The following is an 18,672-nucleotide window of genomic DNA, read 5'->3' as shown; positions in this document are numbered from 1 at the left end:
TTGTTGAACCAATATAGATACAGTGATAAAGGTCTTCCATGTGATAAGGAACATTGATCCAGGAGGACTATATTCTGGTGTTGCCTGGATGAATGCTGTTACGTTCCTGGGGAATTTGACTGATGACTTCCTTCTCATGCTTATTAACAGATTGCACACAGCCATCCCAACATAGATGAAAATAGCTTCCAAAGTCCTTGTGGGTAACTGTTTTCCTGGAGTAGCCTCTCTGTGGGAAGAGTAACTTTACTAAGAATAAGTATGCTGGGAGCTCGAGGCTTTTTAGGGCATGAGCCACCTCGTCTCCTTGCATGGACTTGCAATACAACTTTCTCTGCTCCAAAAAAAAAAAAAGTGTACTGAATAGTATTGGAAAAATGTCTTTAGATTTATTTATGATGAAATGTATCTTTGTATTTTGTATATTTATATTGTTGACGTGTATTAGTAACAAAACTTTTCATTTGTACACACACACCCATAGTTCCAGCAGCCCGTTGATAAGCAACCCAAACAAGAGAATCCACTAACTGAAAGTCAGGACATAACACCTGGTGAAGAGAAAATGGATGAAAGACCATATTCAGTTAAAGGTGAAGGGAAAGGGAAGAAGAATGCCTGTTGGGTGTGTGTATGTGATGTGTCATGCATTATGATATACCAGTAAGAGAAGGAAAGAAAACAATAGAGAGGGATCTCAAACGTGGCCTGAAAATTGGCTGGAGAAGTGAAGAGAGTATAATTTGCCGTTTAGGGCAATCTCTCACTATAATAAATTTTCCCCAATTTATGAATGAGAAAATTGAGGCTAAAGGATTGGGTTTATCAAAGAGCACTTGGCTTTTGAATACAAAATCTATTTCACTCCAGAGTTTGTGTCTTCCTACCATGAATGTTGCTGTAAAAAAGGTGAATGATTTTGCTCAAAACTCAAATGTCTGTACTCTAATGTAGCTCATTATTGCCCCAGTTCAATGTAGTAGGATAGAGGCTCCAGAAATGAGTCATGTATGATGGCCATGGTTTCTGTAATTCATATCTTTACATGGTACGTTTGATAAAAGCTGGGTAGTTCAGGATACTGGCATACAGGTAGCTGGTTTAGTATGATATTTTTAAAGTGGTTTTTAAAAGGTGGGTAAATCCTGCTATGGTTAGGAAAATCAAATGGTTAATTATTCTAAGATTAACATGAGACAGACATTATTTCTCCGGGATATATATAGTATTTTGAAGCAAAACCTTTACATAACTCAGGCCACCATTAAAGGTTTGTAGAAAATGACTGGCAATAATGCCCTTGCATTTCTTTGTACCCCATTTCCTTTTTCTCATTGTATATTTGACTGTTCTTCATAAATATTACTGTTATTTTGGTTATTTCATTTAATTTTTATTTTGTGGTACGCGGGCCTGTCACCGCCGTGGCCTATCCCGCTGTGGAGCGCAGGCTCTGGACGCGCAGCCTCAGCGGCCATGGCTCACGGGCCCAGCTGCTCCGCGGCACATGCGATCCTTCCGGAGCGGGGCACGAACCTGCGTCCCCTGCATCGGCAGGCGGACCCTCAACCAGTGCGCCACTAGGGAAGCCCTACCATGTGTTCTTTTTTTTTTAACATTTATTTATTTAGTTTTTGGATGCATTGGGACTTCATTGCACCACCAGGCTTTCTCTAGTTTCGGCGAGCGGGCACTACAGTTCGTTGCAGTGCGCGGGCTTCTCGTTGTGGTGGCTTCTCTTGTTGCAGAGCACGGGCTTTATGCGCGCGGGTTTCAGTAGTTGTGGCTCGCGGGCCCTAGAGCGCAGGCTCAGGACTTGTGCCACGTGGGCTTAGTTGCTCTACGGCATGTGGGATCTTCCCAAACCAGGGCTCGAACCCGTGTCCTCTGCATTGGCAGGCGGACTCCCAACCACTGTGCCACCAGGGACGTCCCTACCATGTGTTTTAAGGTGATTTTTCTGTCAGCTTGGCCATGACATAAAGAGTTGCTTTTGCAAGTTGCCAGATCTGGTGTGATTGGAAAGCACACACAATTAAATTACGTTGAGACTTATTTTGAAAATGTGTTCAATATTAACAAAGTAGTACACATCACCATTTGGCCACAGAAGTGTTGAAATATAATTATCCTCTTAAGTGCACTTTCCAAATGACAATGTTCTCTTTTCAGCGGGAAATATGGGTTGGAGAAGAAAGTCAACATACAGACCTCAAGAAAGAGGTGATGGTCAAGGCTATCCCAGTGCAGTTGGGCCTGTGGTTGTAAGTGTTTTAACGTTTGATGATTTTTATTAGTAGAAATTAGTTTTTGTGGAAATGTTGTTGAACCAATATAGATACAGTGATAAAGGTCTTCCATGTGATAAGGAACATTGATCCAGGAGGACTATATTCTGGTGTTGCCTGGATGAATGCTGTTACGTTCCTGGGGAATTTGACTGATGACTTCCTTCTCATGCTTATTAACAGATTGCACACAGCCATCGCGACATAGATGAAAATAGCTTCCAAAGTCCTTGTGGGTAACTGTTTTCCTGGAGTAGCCTCTCTGTGGGAAGAGTAACTTTACTAAGAATAAGTATGCTGGGAGCTCGAGGCTTTTTAGGGCATGAGCCACCTCGTCTCCTTGCATGGACTTGCAATACAACTTTCTCTGCTCCAAAAAAAAAAAAAGTGTACTGAATAGTATTGGAAAAATGTCTTTAGATTTATTTATGATGAAATGTATCTTTGTATTTTGTATATTTATATTGTTGACGTGTATTAGTAACAAAACTTTTCATTTGTACACACACACCCATAGTTCCAGCAGCCCGTTGATAAGCAACCCAAACAAGAGAATCCACTAACTGAAAGTCAGGACATAACACCTGGTGAAGAGAAAATGGATGAAAGACCATATTCAGTTAAAGGTGAAGGGAAAGGGAAGAAGAATGCCTGTTGGGTGTGTGTATGTGATGTGTCATGCATTATGATATACCAGTAAGAGAAGGAAAGAAAACAATAGAGAGGGATATCAAACGTGGCCTGAAAATTGGCTGGAGAAGTGAAGAGAGTATAATTTGCCGTTTAGGGCAATCTCTCACTATAATAAATTTTCCCCAATTTATGAATGAGAAAATTGAGGCTAAAGGATTGGGTTTATCAAAGAGCACTTGGCTTTTGAATACAAAATCTATTTCACTCCAGAGTTTGTGTCTTCCTACCATGAATGTTGCTGTAAAAAAGGTGAATGATTTTGCTCAAAACTCAAATGTCTGTACTCTAATGTAGCTCATTATTGCCCCAGTTCAATGTAGTAGGATAGAGGCTCCAGAAATGAGTCATGTATGATGGCCATTGTTTCTGTAATTCATATTTTTACATGGTACGTTTGATAAAAGCTGGGTAGTTCAGGATACTGGCATACAGGTAGCTGGTTTAGTATGATTTTTTTAAAGTGGTTTTTAAAAGGTGGTCACATCCTTCTATGGTTAGGAAAATCAAAAGGTTAATTATTCTAAGATTAACATGAGACAGACATTATTTCTCCTGGATATATATAGCATTTTGAAGCAAAACATTTACATAACTCAGGCCACCATTAAAGGTTTGTAGAAAATGACTGGCAATAATGCCCTTGCATTTCTTTGTACCCCATTTCCTTTTTCTCATTGTATATTTGACTGTTCTTCATAAATATTACTGTTATTTTGGTTATTTCATTTAATTTTTATTTTGTGGTACGCGGGCCTGTCACCGCCGTGGCCTATCCCGCTGTGGAGCGCAGGCTCTGGACGCGCAGCCTCAGCGGCCATGGCTCACGGGCCCAGCTGCTCCGCGGCACATGCGATCCTTCCGGAGCGGGGCACGAACCTGCGTCCCCTGCATCGGCAGGCGGACCCTCAACCAGTGCGCCACTAGGGAAGCCCTACCATGTGTTCTTTTTTTTTTAACATTTATTTATTTAGTTTTTGGATGCATTGGGACTTCATTGCACCACCAGGCTTTCTCTAGTTTCGGCGAGCGGGCACTACAGTTCGTTGCAGTGCGCGGGCTTCTCGTTGTGGTGGCTTCTCTTGTTGCAGAGCACGGGCTTTATGCGCGCGGGTTTCAGTAGTTGTGGCTCGCGGGCCCTAGAGCGCAGGCTCAGGACTTGTGCCACGTGGGCTTAGTTGCTCTACGGCATGTGGGATCTTCCCAAACCAGGGCTCGAACCCGTGTCCTCTGCATTGGCAGGCGGACTCCCAACCACTGTGCCACCAGGGACGTCCCTACCATGTGTTTTAAGGTGATTTTTCTGTCAGCTTGGCCATGACATAAAGAGTTGCTTTTGCAAGTTGCCAGATCTGGTGTGATTGGAAAGCACAGACAATTAAATTACGTTGAGACTTATTTTGAAAATGTGTTCAATATTAACAAAGTAGTACACATCACCATTTGGCCACGGAAGTGTTGAAATATAATTATCCTCTTAAGTGCACTTTCCAAATGACAATGTTCTCTTTTCAGCGGGAAATATGGGTTGGAGAAGAAAGTCAACATACAGACCTCAAGAAAGAGGTGATGGTCAAGGCTATCCCAGTGCAGTTGGGCCTGTGGTTGTAAGTGTTTTAACGTTTGATGATTTTTATTAGTAGAAATTAGTTTTTGTGGAAATGTTGTTGAACCAATATAGATACAGTGATAAAGGTCTTCCATGTGATAAGGAACATTGATCCAGGAGGACTATATTCTGGTGTTGCCTGGATGAATGCTGTTACGTTCCTGGGGAATTTGACTGATGACTTCCTTCTCATGCTTATTAACAGATTGCACACAGCCATCCCAACATAGATGAAAATAGCTTCCAAAGTCCTTGTGGGTAACTGTTTTCCTGGAGTAGCCTCTCTGTGGGAAGAGTAACTTTACTAAGAATAAGTATGCTGGGAGCTCGAGGCTTTTTAGGGCATGAGCCACCTCGTCTCCTTGCATGGACTTGCAATACAACTTTCTCTGCTCCAAAAAAAAAAAAAGTGTACTGAATAGTATTGGAAAAATGTCTTTAGATTTATTTATGATGAAATGTATCTTTGTATTTTGTATATTTATATTGTTGACGTGTATTAGTAACAAAACTTTTCATTTGTACACACACACCCATAGTTCCAGCAGCCCGTTGATAAGCAACCCAAACAAGAGAATCCACTAACTGAAAGTCAGGACATAACACCTGGTGAAGAGAAAATGGATGAAAGACCATATTCAGTTAAAGGTGAAGGGAAAGGGAAGAAGAATGCCTGTTGGGTGTGTGTATGTGATGTGTCATGCATTATGATATACCAGTAAGAGAAGGAAAGAAAACAATAGAGAGGGATCTCAAACGTGGCCTGAAAATTGGCTGGAGAAGTGAAGAGAGTATAATTTGCCGTTTAGGGCAATCTCTCACTATAATAAATTTTCCCCAATTTATGAATGAGAAAATTGAGGCTAAAGGATTGGGTTTATCAAAGAGCACTTGGCTTTTGAATACAAAATCTATTTCACTCCAGAGTTTGTGTCTTCCTACCATGAATGTTGCTGTAAAAAAGGTGAATGATTTTGCTCAAAACTCAAATGTCTGTACTCTAATGTAGCTCATTATTGCCCCAGTTCAATGTAGTAGGATAGAGGCTCCAGAAATGAGTCATGTATGATGGCCATTGTTTCTGTAATTCATATTTTTACATGGTACGTTTGATAAAAGCTGGGTAGTTCAGGATACTGGCATACAGGTAGCTGGTTTAGTATGATTTTTTTAAAGTGGTTTTTAAAAGGTGGTCACATCCTTCTATGGTTAGGAAAATCAAAAGGTTAATTATTCTAAGATTAACATGAGACAGACATTATTTCTCCTGGATATATATAGCATTTTGAAGCAAAACATTTACATAACTCAGGCCACCATTAAAGGTTTGTAGAAAATGACTGGCAATAATGCCCTTGCATTTCTTTGTACCCCATTTCCTTTTTCTCATTGTATATTTGACTGTTCTTCATAAATATTACTGTTATTTTGGTTATTTCATTTAATTTTTATTTTGTGGTACGCGGGCCTGTCACCGCCGTGGCCTATCCCGCTGTGGAGCGCAGGCTCTGGACGCGCAGCCTCAGCGGCCATGGCTCACGGGCCCAGCTGCTCCGCGGCACATGCGATCCTTCCGGAGCGGGGCACGAACCTGCGTCCCCTGCATCGGCAGGCGGACCCTCAACCAGTGCGCCACTAGGGAAGCCCTACCATGTGTTCTTTTTTTTTTAACATTTATTTATTTAGTTTTTGGATGCATTGGGACTTCATTGCACCACCAGGCTTTCTCTAGTTTCGGCGAGCGGGCACTACAGTTCGTTGCAGTGCGCGGGCTTCTCGTTGTGGTGGCTTCTCTTGTTGCAGAGCACGGGCTTTATGCGCGCGGGTTTCAGTAGTTGTGGCTCGCGGGCCCTAGAGCGCAGGCTCAGGAGTTGTGGCACATGGGCTTAGTTGCTCTGCGGCATGTGGGATCTTCCCGAACCAGGGCTCGAACCCGTGTCCTCTGCATTGGCAGGCGGACTCCCAACCGCTGTGCCACCAGGGAAGTCCCTACCATGTGTCTTAAGGTGATTTTTCTGTCAGCTTCGCCATGACATAAAGAGTTGCTTTTGCAAGTTGCCAGATCTGGTGTGATTGGAAAGCACACACAATTAAATTACCTTGAGACTTATTCTGAAAATGTGTTCAATATTACAAAAGTAGTACACATCACCATTTGGCCACGGAAGTGTTGAAATATAATTATCCTCTTAAGTGCACTTTCCAAATGACAATGTTCTCTTTTCAGCGGGAAATATGGGTTGGAGAAGAAAGTCAACATACAGACCTCAAGAAAGAGGTGATGGTCAAGGCTATCCCAGTGCAGTTGGGCCTGTGGTTGTAAGTGTTTTAACGTCTGATGATTTTTATTAGTAGAAATTAGTTTTTGTGAAAATGTTGTTGAACCAATATAGATACAGTGATAAAGGTCTTCCATGTGATAAGGAACATTGATCCAGGAGGACTATATTCCGGTGTTGCCTGGATGAATGCTGTTACATTCCTGGGGAATTTGACTGATGACTTCCTTCTCATGCTTATTAACAGATTGCACACAGCCATCCAGACATAGATGAAAATAGCTTCCAAAGTCCTTGTGGGTAACTGTTTTCCTGGAGTAGCCTCTCTGTGGGAAGAGTAACTTTACTAAGAATAAGTATGCTGGGAGCTCGAGGCTTTTTAGGGCATGAGCCACCTCGTCTCCTTGCATGGACTTGCAATACAACTTTCTCTGCTCCAAAAAAAAAAAAAAGTGTACTGAATAGTATTGGAAAAATGTCTTTAGATTTATTTATGATGAAATGTATCTTTGTATATTTATATTGTTGACGTGTATTAGTAACAAAACTTTTCATTTGTACACACACACCCATAGTTCCAGCAGCCTGGGGATAAGCAACCCAAACAAGAGAATGCACTAACTGAAAATCAGGACATAACACCTGGTGAAGAGAAAATGGATGAAGGAGCATATTCAGTTAAAGGTGAAGGGAAAGGGAAGAGGAATGCCTGTTGGGTGTGTGTATGTGTGTGTGTGTATGTGATGTGTCATGCATTATGATATACCAGTAAGAGAAGGAAAGAAAACAATAGAAAGGGATCTCAAACGTGGCCTGAAAATTGGCTGGAGAAGTGAAGAGAGTATAATTGCAGTTTAGGGCAATCACTCACTATAATAAATTTTCCCCAATTTATGAATGAGAAAATTGAGGCTAAAGGATTGGGTTTATCAAAGAGCACTTGGCTTTTGAATACAAAATCTGTATTTCACTCCAGAGTTTGTGTCTTCCTGCCATGAATGTTGCTGTAAAAAAGGTGAATGATTTTGCTCAAAACTCAAATGTCTGTACTGTAATGTAGCTCATTATTGCCCCAGTTCAATGTAGTAGGATAGAGGCTCCAGAAATGAGTCATGGATGATGGCCATGGTTTCTGTAATTCATATTTTTACATGGTATGTTTGATAAAAGCTGGGTAGTTCAGGATACTGGCATACAGGTAGCTGGCTTATTATGATATTTTTAAAGTGGTTTTTAAAAGGTGGGTAAATCCTTCTATGGTTAGGAAAATCAAATGGTTAATTATTCTAAGATTAACATGAGACAGACATTATTTCTCCGGGATATATATAGTATTTTGAAGAAAAACCTTTACATAACTCAGGCCACCATTAAAGGTTTGTAGAAAATGACTGGCAATAATGCCCTTGCATTTCTTTGTACCCCATTTCCTTTTTCTCATTGTATATTTGACTGTTCTTCAAAAATATTACTGTTATTTTGGTTATTTCATTTAATTTTTATTTTGTGGTACGCGGGCCTGTCACCGCCGTGGCCTATCCCGCTGTGGAGCGCAGGCTCTGGACGCGCAGCCTCAGCGGCCATGGCTCACGGGCCCAGCTGCTCCGCGGCACATGCGATCCTTCCGGAGCGGGGCACGAACCTGCGTCCCCTGCATCGGCAGGCGGACCCTCAACCAGTGCGCCACTAGGGAAGCCCTACCATGTGTTCTTTTTTTTTTAACATTTATTTATTTAGTTTTTGGATGCATTGGGACTTCATTGCACCACCAGGCTTCCTCTAGTTTCGGCGAGCGGGCACTACAGTTCGTTGCAGTGCGTGGGCTTCTCGTTGTGGTGGCTTCTCTTGTTGCAGAGAACGGGCTTTATGCGCGCGGGTTTCAGTAGTTGTGGCTCGCGGGCCCTAGAGCGCAGGCTCAGGACTTGTGCCACGTGGGCTTAGTTGCTCTGCGGCATGTGGGATCTTCCCGAACCAGGGCTCGAACCCGTGTCCTCTGCATTGGCAGGCGGACTCCCAAACGCTGTGCCACCAGGGAAGTCCCTACCATGTGTCTTAAGGTGATTTTTCTGTCAGCTTGGCCATGACATAAAGAGTTGCTTTTGCAAGTTGCCAGATCTGGTGTGATTGGAAAGCACACACAATTAAATTACCTTGAGACTTATTCTGAAAATGTGTTCAATATTACAAAAGTAGTACACATCACCATTTGGCCACGGAAGTGTTGAAATATAATTATCCTCTTAAGTGCATTTTCCAAATGACAATGTTCTGTTTTCAGCGGGAAATATGGGTTGGAGAAGAAAGTCAACATACAGACCTCAAGAAAGAGGTGATGGTCAAGGCTATCCCAGTGCAGTTGGGCCTGTGGTTGTAAGTGTTTTAACATTTGATGATTTTTATTAGTAGAAATTAGTTTTTGTGGAAATGTTGTTGAACCAATATAGATACAGTGATAAAGGTCTTCCATGTGATAAGGAACTTTGATCCAGGAGGACTATATTCTGGTGTTGCCTGGATGAATGCTGTTACGTTCCTGGGGAATTTGACTGATGACTTCCTTCTCATGCTTATTAACAGATTGCACACAGCCATCCCAACATAGATGAAAATAGCTTCCAAAGTCCTTGTGGGTAACTGTTTTCCTGGAGTAGCCTCTCTGTGGGAAGAGTAACTTTACTAAGAATAAGTATGCTGGGAGCTCGAGGCTTTTTAGGGCATGAGCCACCTCGTCTCCTTGCATGGACTTGCAATACAACTTTCTCTGCTCCAAAAAAAAAAAAAAGTGTACTGAATAGTATTGGAAAAATGTCTTTAGATTTATTTATGATGAAATGTATCTTTGTATTTTGTATATTTATATTGTTGACGTGTATTAGTAACAAAACTTTTCATTTGTACACACACACCCATAGTTCCAGCAGCCCGTTGATAAGCAACCCAAACAAGAGAATCCACTAACTGAAAGTCAGGACATAACACCTGGTGAAGAGAAAATGGATGAAAGACCATATTCAGTTAAAGGTGAAGGGAAAGGGAAGAAGAATGCCTGTTGGGTGTGTGTATGTGATGTGTCATGCATTATGATATACCAGTAAGAGAAGGAAAGAAAACAATAGAGAGGGATCTCAAACGTGGCCTGAAAATTGGCTGGAGAAGTGAAGAGAGTATAATTTGCCGTTTAGGGCAATCTCTCACTATAATAAATTTTCCCCAATTTATGAATGAGAAAATTGAGGCTAAAGGATTGGGTTTATCAAAGAGCACTTGGCTTTTGAATACAAAATCTATTTCACTCCAGAGTTTGTGTCTTCCTACCATGAATGTTGCTGTAAAAAAGGTGAATGATTTTGCTCAAAACTCAAATGTCTGTACTGTAATGTAGCTCATTATTGCCCCAGTTCAATGTAGTAGGATAGAGGCTCCAGAAATGAGTCATGTATGATGGCCATGGTTTCTGTAATTCATATTTTTACATGGTACGTTTGATAAAAGCTGGGTAGTTCAGGATACTGGCATACAGGTAGCTGGTTTAGTATGATATTTTTAAAGTGGTTTTTAAAAGGTGGGTAAATCCTTCTATGGTTAGGAAAATCAAAAGGTTAATTATTCTAAGATTAACATGAGACAGACATTATTTCTCCTGGATATATATAGCATTTTGAAGCAAAACATTTACATAACTCAGGCCACCATTAAAGGTTTGTAGAAAATGACTGGCAATAATGCCCTTGCATTTCTTTGTACCCCATTTCCTTTTTCTCATTGTATATTTGACTGTTCTTCATAAATATTACTGTTATTTTGGTTATTTCATTTAATTTTTATTTTGTGGTACGCGGGCCTGTCACCGCCGTGGCCTATCCCGCTGTGGAGCGCAGGCTCTGGACGCGCAGCCTCAGCGGCCATGGCTCACGGGCCCAGCTGCTCCGCGGCACATGCGATCCTTCCGGAGCGGGGCACGAACCTGCGTCCCCTGCATCGGCAGGCGGACCCTCAACCAGTGCGCCACTAGGGAAGCCCTACCATGTGTTCTTTTTTTTTTAACATTTATTTATTTAGTTTTTGGATGCATTGGGACTTCATTGCACCACCAGGCTTTCTCTAGTTTCGGCGAGCGGGCACTACAGTTCGTTGCAATGCGCGGGCTTCTCGTTGTGGTGGCTTCTCTTGTTGCAGAGCACGGGCTTTATGCGCGCGGGTTTCAGTAGTTGTGGCTCGCGGGCCCTAGAGCGCAGGCTCAGGACTTGTGGCACATGGGCTTAGTTGCTCTGCGGCATGTGGGATCTTCCCGAACCAGGGCTCGAACCCGTGTCCTCTGCATTGGCAGGCGGACTCCCAACCGCTGTGCCACCAGGGAAGTCCCTACCATGTGTCTTAAGGTGATTTTTCTGTCAGCTTCGCCATGACATAAAGAGTTGCTTTTGCAAGTTGCCAGATCTGGTGTGATTGGAAAGCACACACAATTAAATTACCTTGAGACTTATTCTGAAAATGTGTTCAATATTACAAAAGTAGTACACATCACCATTTGGCCACGGAAGTGTTGAAATATAATTATCCTCTTAAGTGCACTTTCCAAATGACAATGTTCTCTTTTCAGCGGGAAATATGGGTTGGAGAAGAAAGTCAACATACAGACCTCAAGAAAGAGGTGATGGTCAAGGCTATCCCAGTGCAGTTGGGCCTGTGGTTGTAAGTGTTTTAACGTTTGATGATTTTTATTAGTAGAAATTAGTTTTTGTGAAAATGTTGTTGAACCAATATAGATACAGTGATAAAGGTCTTCCATGTGATAAGGAACATTGATCCAGGAGGACTATATTCCGGTGTTGCCTGGATGAATGCTGTTACATTCCTGGGGAATTTGACTGATGACTTCCTTCTCATGCTTATTAACAGATTGCACACAGCCATCCAGACATAGATGAAAATAGCTTCCAAAGTCCTTGTGGGTAACTGTTTTCCTGGAGTAGCCTCTCTGTGGGAAGAGTAACTTTACTAAGAATAAGTATGCTGGGAGCTCGAGGCTTTTTAGGGCATGAGCCACCTCGTCTCCTTGCATGGACTTGCAATACAACTTTCTCTGCTCCAAAAAAAAAAAAAAGTGTACTGAATAGTATTGGAAAAATGTCTTTAGATTTATTTATGATGAAATGTATCTTTGTATATTTATATTGTTGACGTGTATTAGTAACAAAACTTTTCATTTGTACACACACACCCATAGTTCCAGCAGCCTGGGGATAAGCAACCCAAACAAGAGAATGCACTAACTGAAAATCAGGACATAACACCTGGTGAAGAGAAAATGGATGAAGGAGCATATTCAGTTAAAGGTGAAGGGAAAGGGAAGAGGAATGCCTGTTGGGTGTGTGTATGTGTGTGTGTGTATGTGATGTGTCATGCATTATGATATACCAGTAAGAGAAGGAAAGAAAACAATAGAAAGGGATCTCAAACGTGGCCTGAAAATTGGCTGGAGAAGTGAAGAGAGTATAATTGCAGTTTAGGGCAATCACTGACTATAATAAATTTTCCCCAATTTATGAATGAGAAAATTGAGGCTAAAGGATTGGGTTTATCAAAGAGCACTTGGCTTTTGAATACAAAATCTGTATTTCACTCCAGAGTTTGTGTCTTCCTGCCATGAATGTTGCTGTAAAAAAGGTGAATGATTTTGCTCAAAACTCAAATGTCTGTACTGTAATGTAGCTCATTATTGCCCCAGTTCAATGTAGTAGGATAGAGGCTCCAGAAATGAGTCATGGATGATGGCCATGGTTTCTGTAATTCATATTTTTACATGGTATGTTTGATAAAAGCTGGGTAGTTCAGGATACTGGCATACAGGTAGCTGGCTTATTATGATATTTTTAAAGTGGTTTTTAAAAGGTGGGTAAATCCTTCTATGGTTAGGAAAATCAAATGGTTAATTATTCTAAGATTAACATGAGACAGACATTATTTCTCCGGGATATATATAGTATTTTGAAGAAAAACCTTTACATAACTCAGGCCACCATTAAAGGTTTGTAGAAAATGACTGGCAATAATGCCCTTGCATTTCTTTGTACCCCATTTCCTTTTTCTCATTGTATATTTGACTGTTCTTCAAAAATATTACTGTTATTTTGGTTATTTCATTTAATTTTTATTTTGTGGTACGCGGGCCTGTCACCGCCGTGGCCTATCCCGCTGTGGAGCGCAGGCTCTGGACGCGCAGCCTCAGCGGCCATGGCTCACGGGCCCAGCTGCTCCGCGGCACATGCGATCCTTCCGGAGCGGGGCACGAACCTGCGTCCCCTGCATCGGCAGGCGGACCCTCAACCAGTGCGCCACTAGGGAAGCCCTACCATGTGTTCTTTTTTTTTTAACATTTATTTATTTAGTTTTTGGATGCATTGGGACTTCATTGCACCACCAGGCTTCCTCTAGTTTCGGCGAGCGGGCACTACAGTTCGTTGCAGTGCGTGGGCTTCTCGTTGTGGTGGCTTCTCTTGTTGCAGAGAACGGGCTTTATGCGCGCGGGTTTCAGTAGTTGTGGCTCGCGGGCCCTAGAGCGCAGGCTCAGGACTTGTGCCACGTGGGCTTAGTTGCTCTGCGGCATGTGGGATCTTCCCGAACCAGGGCTCGAACCCGTGTCCTCTGCATTGGCAGGCGGACTCCCAAACGCTGTGCCACCAGGGAAGTCCCTACCATGTGTCTTAAGGTGATTTTTCTGTCAGCTTGGCCATGACATAAAGAGTTGCTTTTGCAAGTTGCCAGATCTGGTGTGATTGGAAAGCACACACAATTAAATTACCTTGAGACTTATTCTGAAAATGTGTTCAATATTACAAAAGTAGTACACATCACCATTTGGCCACGGAAGTGTTGAAATATAATTATCCTCTTAAGTGCATTTTCCAAATGACAATGTTCTGTTTTCAGCGGGAAATATGGGTTGGAGAAGAAAGTCAACATACAGACCTCAAGAAAGAGGTGATGGTCAAGGCTATCCCAGTGCAGTTGGGCCTGTGGTTGTAAGTGTTTTAACATTTGATGATTTTTATTAGTAGAAATTAGTTTTTGTGGAAATGTTGTTGAACCAATATAGATACAGTGATAAAGGTCTTCCATGTGATAAGGAACTTTGATCCAGGAGGACTATATTCTGGTGTTGCCTGGATGAATGCTGTTACGTTCCTGGGGAATTTGACTGATGACTTCCTTCTCATGCTTATTAACAGATTGCACACAGCCATCCCAACATAGATGAAAATAGCTTCCAAAGTCCTTGTGGGTAACTGTTTTCCTGGAGTAGCCTCTCTGTGGGAAGAGTAACTTTACTAAGAATAAGTATGCTGGGAGCTCGAGGCTTTTTAGGGCATGAGCCACCTCGTCTCCTTGCATGGACTTGCAATACAACTTTCTCTGCTCCAAAAAAAAAAAAAAGTGTACTGAATAGTATTGGAAAAATGTCTTTAGATTTATTTATGATGAAATGTATCTTTGTATTTTGTATATTTATATTGTTGACGTGTATTAGTAACAAAACTTTTCATTTGTACACACACACCCATAGTTCCAGCAGCCCGTTGATAAGCAACCCAAACAAGAGAATCCACTAACTGAAAGTCAGGACATAACACCTGGTGAAGAGAAAATGGATGAAAGACCATATTCAGTTAAAGGTGAAGGGAAAGGGAAGAAGAATGCCTGTTGGGTGTGTGTATGTGATGTGTCATGCATTATGATATACCAGTAAGAGAAGGAAAGAAAACAATAGAGAGGGATCTCAAACGTGGCCTGAAAATTGGCTGGAGAAGTGAAGAGAGTATAATTTGCCGTTTAGGGCAATCTCTCACTATAATAAATTTTCCCCAATTTATGAATGAGAAAATTGAGGCTAAAGGATTGGGTTTATCAAAGAGCACTTGGCTTTTGAATACAAAATCTATTTCACTCCAGAGTTTGTGTCTTCCTACCATGAATGTTGCTGTAAAAAAGGTGAATGATTTTGCTCAAAACTCAAATGTCTGTACTGTAATGTAGCTCATTATTGCCCCAGTTCAATGTAGTAGGATAGAGGCTCCAGAAATGAGTCATGTATGATGGCCATGGTTTCTGTAATTCATATTTTTACATGGTACGTTTGATAAAAGCTGGGTAGTTCAGGATACTGGCATACAGGTAGCTGGTTTAGTATGATATTTTTAAAGTGGTTTTTAAAAGGTGGGTAAATCCTTCTATGGTTAGGAAAATCAAAAGGTTAATTATTCTAAGATTAACATGAGACAGACATTATTTCTCCTGGATATATATAGCATTTTGAAGCAAAACATTTACATAACTCAGGCCACCATTAAAGGTTTGTAGAAAATGACTGGCAATAATGCCCTTGCATTTCTTTGTACCCCATTTCCTTTTTCTCATTGTATATTTGACTGTTCTTCATAAATATTACTGTTATTTTGGTTATTTCATTTAATTTTTATTTTGTGGTACGCGGGCCTGTCACCGCCGTGGCCTATCCCGCTGTGGAGCGCAGGCTCTGGACGCGCAGCCTCAGCGGCCATGGCTCACGGGCCCAGCTGCTCCGCGGCACATGCGATCCTTCCGGAGCGGGGCACGAACCTGCGTCCCCTGCATCTGCAGGCGGACCCTCAACCAGTGCGCCACTAGGGAAGCCCTACCATGTGTTCTTTTTTTTTTAACATTTATTTATTTAGTTTTTGGATGCATTGGGACTTCATTGCACCACCAGGCTTTCTCTAGTTTCGGCGAGCGGGCACTACAGTTCGTTGCAGTGCGCGGGCTTCTCGTTGTGGTGGCTTCTCTTGTTGCAGAGCACGGGCTTTATGCGCGCGGGTTTCAGTAGTTGTGGCTCGCGGGCCCTAGAGCGCAGGCTCAGGAGTTGTGGCACATGGGCTTAGTTGCTCTGCGGCATGTGGGATCTTCCCGAACCAGGGCTCGAACCCGTGTCCTCTGCATTGGCAGGCGGACTCCCAACCGCTGTGCCACCAGGGAAGTCCCTACCATGTGTCTTAAGGTGATTTTTCTGTCAGCTTCGCCATGACATAAAGAGTTGCTTTTGCAAGTTGCCAGATCTGGTGTGATTGGAAAGCACACACAATTAAATTACCTTGAGACTTATTCTGAAAATGTGTTCAATATTACAAAAGTAGTACACATCACCATTTGGCCACGGAAGTGTTGAAATATAATTATCCTCTTAAGTGCACTTTCCAAATGACAATGTTCTCTTTTCAGCGGGAAATATGGGTTGGAGAAGAAAGTCAACATACAGACCTCAAGAAAGAGGTGATGGTCAAGGCTATCCCAGTGCAGTTGGGCCTGTGGTTGTAAGTGTTTTAACGTTTGATGATTTTTATTAGTAGAAATTAGTTTTTGTGAAAATGTTGTTGAACCAATATAGATACAGTGATAAAGGTCTTCCATGTGATAAGGAACATTGATCCAGGAGGACTATATTCCGGCGTTGCCTGGATGAATGCTGTTACATTCCTGGGGAATTTGACTGATGACTTCCTTCTCATGCTTATTAACAGATTGCACACAGCCATCCAGACATAGATGAAAATAGCTTCCAAAGTCCTTGTGGGTAACTGTTTTCCTGGAGTAGCCTCTCTGTGGGAAGAGTAACTTTACTAAGAATAAGTATGCTGGGAGCTCGAGGCTTTTTAGGGCATGAGCCACCTCGTCTCCTTGCATGGACTTGCAATACAACTTTCTCTGCTCCAAAAAAAAAAAAAAGTGTACTGAATAGTATTGGAAAAATGTCTTTAGATTTATTTATGATGAAATGTATCTTTGTATATTTATATTGTTGACGTGTATTAGTAACAAAACTTTTCATTTGTACACACACACCCATAGTTCCAGCAGCCTGGTGATAAGCAACCCAAACAAGAGAATGCACTAACTGAAAATCAGGACATAACACCTGGTGAAGAGAAAATGGATGAAGGAGCATATTCAGTTAAAGGTGAAGGGAAAGGGAAGAGGAATGCCTGTTGGGTGTGTGTATGTGTGTGTGTGTATGTGATGTGTCATGCATTATGATATACCAGTAAGAGAAGGAAAGAAAACAATAGAAAGGGATCTCAAACGTGGCCTGAAAATTGGCTGGAGAAGTGAAGAGAGTATAATTTGCAGTTTAGGGCAATCACTCACTATAATAAATTTTCCCCAATTTATGAATGAGAAAATTGAGGCTAAAGGATTGGGTTTATCAAAGAGCACTTGGCTTTTGAATACAAAATCTGTATTTCACTCCAGAGTTTGTGTCTTCCTGCCATGAATGTTGCTGTAAAAAAGGTGAATGATTTTGCTCAAAACTCAAATGTCTGTACTGTAATGTAGCTCATTATTGCCCCAGTTCAATGTAGTAGGATAGAGGCTCCAGAAATGAGTCATGTATGATGGCCATGGTTTCTGTAATTCATATTTTTACATGGTATGTTTGATAAAAGCTGGGTAGTTCAGGATACTGGCATACAGGTAGCTGGCTTATTATGATATTTTTAAAGTGGTTTTTAAAAGGTGGGTAAATCCTTCTATGGTTAGGAAAATCAAATGGTTAATTATTCTAAGATTAACATGAGACAGACATTATTTCTCCTGGATATATATAGTATTTTGAAGAAAAACCTTTACATAACTCAGGCCACCATTAAAGGTTTGTAGAAAATGAGTGGCAATAATGCCCTTGCATTTCTTTCTACCCCATTTCCTTTTTCTCATTGTATATTTGACTGTTCTTCAAAAATATTACTGTTATTTTGGTTATTTCATTTAATTTTTATTTTGTGGTACGCGGGCCTGTCACCACCGTGGCCTATCCCGCTGTGGAGCGCAGGCTCTGGACGCGCAGCCTCAGCGGCCATGGCTCACGGGCCCAGCTGCTCCGCGGCACATGCGATCCTTCCGGAGCGGGGCACGAACCTGCGTCCCCTGCATCGGCAGGCGGACCCTCAACCAGTGCGCCACTAGGGAAGCCCTACCATGTGTTCTTTTTTTTTTAACATTTATTTATTTAGTTTTTGGATGCATTGGGACTTCATTGCACCACCAGGCTTCCTCTAGTTTCGGCGAGCGGGCACTACAGTTCGTTGCAGTGCGTGGGCTTCTCGTTGTGGTGGCTTCTCTTGTTGCAGAGAACGGGCTTTATGCGCGCGGGTTTCAGTAGTTGTGGCTCGCGGGCCCTAGAGCGCAGGCTCAGGACTTGTGCCCCGTGGGCTTAGTTGCTCTGCGGCATGTGGGATCTTCCCGAACCAGGGCTCGAACCCGTGTCCTCTGCATTGGCAGGCGGACTCCCAAACGCTGTGCCACCAGGGAAGTCCCTACCATGTGTCTTAAGGTGATTTTTCTGTCAGCTTGGCCATGACATAAAGAGTTGCTTTTGCAAGTTGCCAGATCTGGTGTGATTGGAAAGCACACACAATTAAATTACCTTGAGACTTATTCTGAAAATGTGTTCAATATTACAAAAGTAGTACACATCACCATTTGGCCACGGAAGTGTTGAAATATAATTATCCTCTTAAGTGCATTTTCCAAATGACAATGTTCTGTTTTCAGCGGGAAATATGGGTTGGAGAAGAAAGTCAACATACAGACCTCAAGAAAGAGGTGATGGTCAAGGCTATCCCAGTGCAGTTGGGCCTGTGGTTGTAAGTGTTTTAACATTTGATGATTTTTATTAGTAGAAATTAGTTTTTGTGGAAATGTTGTTGAACCAATATAGATACAGTGATAAAGGTCTTCCATGTGATAAGGAACTTTGATCCAGGAGGACTATATT

Source organism: Mesoplodon bidens (genome assembly GCF_964165515.1).
Source record: "Mesoplodon bidens genome assembly, chromosome: X".
NCBI lineage: Eukaryota > Metazoa > Chordata > Mammalia > Artiodactyla > Ziphiidae > Mesoplodon > Mesoplodon bidens.
This window is presented reverse-complemented; position numbering follows the sequence as displayed.